Consider the following 5,648-nt stretch of genomic DNA (forward strand, 5'->3'; position numbering starts at 1 on the left):
AATTATTATTATATATTGGGAAATAATAATAACTTTGGGAAGTAATAATTTCCCAAACCTATGGAAAAATTCAAGAAACTAACAAGACACCTAATTATCTCAATGCAAAAAGACCTTCTCCAAGACACACTATATTAAACTGTTATAAGTTAATGACAAAGAATTCTCAAGGCAGCCTGGGAGGAAAAGACTATAACCTAAAAAGAAAACCTCATTAGGTTATAACTGGATTTTTTAGCAGAAACCTTACAAGCTAGGAGAGAGTAGAATCAAATATCCAAAATATTGAAGGGGAGAAATCACCAGCCAAGAAAATTTATCTAGCAAAGTTATCCTTTAGACATGAAGGAGAAATAAAGGCTTTCCAGATAGACAAAAGCTGAGGGAATTTGCCACCATAAGATGTACATTACAAGAAATGTTGAGGGAGGAGCAGGTGTCACCTGGAGTCACTGAGCACCCAGGCTCAGGACCAAGGTGGAGCTGCTGCCACTGTAGCTACACCAGGGCCCAGCCATAGCTACCCTGACCTGCCTGCCTCAGGCTGACAGCCTCGGCTGTCCTGGGCAGGATATCCACCACCATGGCCACCAAGGCTCTGGTTATGAATGATTTTGCTGCTAAGCCTGGAAATTAACTGATGGTTAATGGTTAACTCATCACAGTTACAAATCTGGATGTTGATGGAGGATAGCTAGAAGAAAGAAATAGCAAAGGAGAATGAGGTCTTGTTCCCACAGACTATGTTGAAATATTGCCCAGTGACGGAAAAGATCCATTTTCTTGTGGAAATTCAGTGGTGACCAAACCTTCCTCGATTCCCTCTTGGCAAATACAGCACAAGCCAATTCATCAGGTGCCAACAGTAACAATCAGGTCAGCAGTTGCAATGGCTCCTGGTCAGCCTGGAGTTCTTCAAAATCTGGAAACTGGGACAGCATGGATAATTTGGGAACCGAGCCACAGAGGTCTACAGTCCAAGGAAACACTTCCAGTAACTGGGATGCTGCCTTTGGTCATTCCTAGGCCCATCAAAAACCAGCAACTTGTGATAATGATAATTGAGATGAAGACTGGAATGACCCCAAGTAATCTCCCTACTTCAAGCATCCATAGTCTGTCAAAGCAAAGGTTCTCAGCATGAAAATAGTTATGTTGGTGCCTCTTCCCTGAAGCTGTCACTTAACAAATTTCCTGGAATGGGAAAACCTGGAATGGAACAGTATTTGTTGGCCAAGCAACCAACAAACAGTAACACTAATCAATCTGTAAACCACAAGTATAAACACTTTGACTGGTTATATGAGCGTCTCCTGGTTAAGTTTGGGTCAGCCATTCTAATACCTTCTCTTATGGATAAGCAAGGCACAAGCACTTTGAAGAAGGTTTTATCAAAATCCGCATGGAGAGACTTAAGGCACGGATGACCAGGATGTGCCTTTATCCAGTAATTTCAGAGTGAGATTTTCCAGCAATTTCTAAATTTCCAGGATGAAAAGGAATAGAAAACTGGGAAGGAGGCTGAGAAAAATTAGCTAATGGGAGTTATGATATTTGCCACCATAGAACCAGCTGACTTGGACTTTTAGAAATAAAAGAAATGTGATGCTGTTGGTATATTCACCAAAGCCATGCATGATGGCATGAAATTGCTGCTGACCATGGAGCAGGAGCACTGGAAGCGATTCACAGGACCACTACCCAAGAAATATCAGGCCTCGCAGAGTTTAGCAACAGTATTCAGTGCTAGTGGTTATCAAGGTGAAATACATCTGTGTTGCAATACCAGAAGCAGGAAAGACTTATGAAGAAATTGTCAGTCTCATAGCAGAACAGCCAAAGAAAGATCTCCATTTACTAATGGAATGTAATCATAAAGATTTCCTTGGCTGCTTCCCTGATATTATTGGTGTTCACAAGGGAGCAATAGAAAAAGCGAAAGTGAGAAACTGGTTGCAACTAGTAAAATTACCCCACAGGACAAACAGAATATGGTGAAATGTGTCAGTACAATGTCCTGTGCATTACAAGCTGAGAGGAATCACTTTTATACCCATGACTATAACAGTGTCATCTGCCTGTACCTGGAGCAGCAAGTGCAGTTCAATGAAATGATAGCAGAAAAGCTGAAGCAGGCCTTGTGCCGCTTTTCAGTTATGTAGAACAGAATAAAACATGAAGAAAACTCTGAAAGTGCTTCTTTCTGACTCAGAGCAATGCAATTTAATTTTTTCCCTCTTTGAGTCACCCCCCCACCGCCAAAAAAGAAAGAAAACCAAAAAGAAATAGTTGTAAAAAACTATATTTACTTTATTACAGCCTAAATGCATCAGTTATTTAGATAGTCTTTTGTTTATTTCTATATCCATTATTTAAACCAGTGAAAATTGTCTCTAATTTTGGAATGTACTTAAAATTATCAGAATTTTGAATGGAAAATTAGAGTTTCCCCTTCTGGTATTTTACAGAAAATTATAATTTATAAGTCACCCACAATCTTCCAGTTCTTACCCAATGTCAGACAATTACTAATTGCTTTCTTAAAAATATGAAATATGCCAGAATAAAAATTATATGTTTGTTAAAGAAAAAAAAGAAATGTTGAAAGGAGCTCTTCTACCTGAAACAAAAAGATAAAAGGATAAAAACTGTAAGATGACAGACAGAAGTAAAAAATTCCAACTCTATTTTGGAATAGGATATTAAACGCTAATTATAACATAGAAGTTAAAGCGGGGGAAGCATTTTTAAAAAGTCTATAGCTTCAGCAATTCGGAAACATGCACAACATAAAAAGGGATAATTTGCGACAACAAAAACATACAAGGGGAGGGGAGAAAGGATGGAGCTTGCACAGGTGAATTTAGGTAAGATATAATCAGTAGAAAAAGGACTGTTGTTATGTACGAAACTTTTTTTTACATAAACCTAATGATAACCATAAGACCTAGGCTTGTAGTGTGGTCTCTTCCACTTGCCTCAAGATACAGCATAGGCAGCAACCATCCACGGACCACTTTGTAGCTCCGACAAGGTAGCCCCAAGAAATCAAAGGCAGTGGCTGACCTTGGTCTACATGGGAGCCCCTCTCAAAGGTCACAGAACCAACACACCGGAGTCTGGAATCGGACCACAACAGAGTACCATCTGACTAGCCCCATAAACAGCACACCCAAAGGGTGGTCTTATCAGATATATGAGCCTGCTGGGGGAATCCTACTCTGAGAGATCAGCTCATACACAGCAGCTCATACCCTACGGACATGGCTAATCCCCACAGCCAGTTAGTTTGAGAGTCAGTCTCATCCACTGACGTGCTAAAGACTCTACTAAAAGACTATTAGAAATAAATACAGTAAAGTTGCAGGATACACAGTATATAAAAATTTGTTGTTTTCCTATATAATTATATAGGAAATATCAGAAATTAGTAAAACAATTTCATTTCAATTGCAACATAAAGAATACAATATTTAGGGATAAACTATAAGTATATGAGCTCATAGAAAATGGGCTAGACTGCACTTTTATTAGGTGCTCTGAGAGAAACCCTCCACTATAATTCAACTAGACTCTGGAGATGTCCACACCTACACTCTCCAAGGGCCACCCCCTGGGGAAAAAAATGCAAGCTGGGTGGGGCAGGTGAAGGGAAGGATTGCCTTGGATAGGAGGAGGCCTGCGGCAGTATTGCTGTTGGGACACTTACTCTTGGCCAGGGTGGGGTAAGGATGCCAGGTTTGGGTTCTGGGTCGAGGGGGGCATTAAGGAGAACTGCAGGGGAGAAGCAAATCACCTCTGGAAGGAAGCTTCCCTAATTCATACCTGGAGGGCTCCAGGATCAATGATTCCACAAAGATCACCAAAACACATGCAAAGACTAGCCAGTACCAGAGCAGAAACAACATTCACACCTCCAGGCTACAGAGGTGCCTTTTAGATCAGTGAGGAAAGGAAGCATTCCTCATAAATGGCACTCAGTGGTTTGTTATTTACATGGGGAAATGAAATGTTTACCTTATAATATATCCATGGATCCATTTCTGATGGACTAGGACTTAACTGTGAGAAGCAAAACTATCAGAACAGCATATAAGAAGATATCTTCTTGACCTTGAAGTAGTGAACGATTCCTTAAACAGGAACAAACTAGCCATAAAAAAAGACCATAAATTCGACTACATTAAAATTAAGAATTTCTATTTTAAGTGAAAATTTAGAACACAAATGCAGTCCTAATTTTTGCAATATGCGTAATTAAGAGTAATATCCAAAACATATAAAGAACTATATATCAAAGAAAAGTTAATCCAAAGGAAAATTAACAGGAGACATAGACATAAGTATTTTGTGGAAGAGTATTATATGGCCAGTAAACACATGAAAAGCTGTGTTACCTCTAGTTATGAAGGAAATACAACTTAAGATCATGAGAGATCATTTAGCAATGATTAGATCAGTAAATTAAGAAGGCTGGCAATACAGAATGTTAAAGAGGATACAGAGACTTCCCCTTCTGGCCATGATGGAGTAATAGGGACCAAATTTACCCTTCCACCTTAGACAGATGAAAACAAAGTATAATGAAGCACTGTTTTTCAGCAACACAGGACAGGGATCTCTGAGAGAAAGGACAAGATTGAGCTGAACTCTGCAATTGCTCAGTGCATTGTCTGGAACGAGTTTCCAAGGCTACTGTTCAGGGAAGGAACAAATAAGCCCAGAGGTCTCCCTAAAGTTGAGGGTTTGTGATGCCCAGACAGCCAGCGTTCACGGAGAAGAGAGAGCTGCACAGAGAGGTAGCCCAGCTCTACAGAGGCTTCTTTTCAATGAACACTAACAAGCAGGCTCATGCTCTTCCCCCAGCCTATAAGAAGAACCAGAGAAAGGAGCAGGTGGGACCGTTCTCAGCTCACACAGAGCCAGGAATGGTTTGTGTTTCCAACAGCCAACTTGGAAAACACTCGTAATTCATGAGGCAGTAGGTGGGTCTCAGAAAAGATTGCCTCAGTGAGTGAGACTGGAAGCAGGTCTCTCCCCAGATAGTTGGCTGCAGTCTTAATATCTGATGACAGGCTTGTGAGAGACTAAGAGGGCCCAGATAAGCCAGGGTTGGACTCCTGATCCACAAAAACTGTGAGATAATAATGTGTTTTAAGCCGCAGAGTTTTGGGGTTATTTGTTATACAGCAGTAGATAATGAATACACCCACTTGCCAGGACTGATCCAGCAATCTATGCAACTGAATATCCAATCTGCCAACAGAGCCCAATACTGCGTCCCCTAATTGGCATTATTCCCTGAAGAGACCAACCAGCTACTAGGAGACAAGTCTACTACCTGGGACCCCCTTCCATTCAGGAAGGACAGAGATGTATTCCAACAGCAATAGACACATAGTCCAGATATGGGTTCCTGTCTAGAGAGCCTCGGCAGCACTATCCCAGGCCTTCCAGGATGTTTGATCCACTGGCCCAGGATGCTTCCTAACATCACATTGGGCCTGGGACCCACTTCACAGCAAACGGGTATGTGAGTGGGCCCATGAGCAAAGATCCCCTCGTTGAATCACAGAACCCAGAAGCAACTGACCTGCTAAGGTGTTGGAACAGGCTGTTAAAGGCACAGCAGAACCACCTGCTCCAGG

General features: G+C 41.2%; 1 pseudogene; it reads left to right on the forward strand.

The window, feature by feature from the left end:
- The first annotated feature begins 583 nt into the window (after positions 1-583).
- On the forward strand, positions 584-2,162 carry LOC105303016 (annotated as a pseudogene).
- The last annotated feature ends 3,486 nt before the right edge of the window (positions 2,163-5,648 follow it).

Source organism: Pteropus vampyrus, unplaced genomic scaffold (genome assembly GCF_000151845.1).
Source record: "Pteropus vampyrus isolate Shadow unplaced genomic scaffold, Pvam_2.0 Scaffold294, whole genome shotgun sequence".
Classification (NCBI taxonomy): domain Eukaryota; kingdom Metazoa; phylum Chordata; class Mammalia; order Chiroptera; family Pteropodidae; genus Pteropus; species Pteropus vampyrus.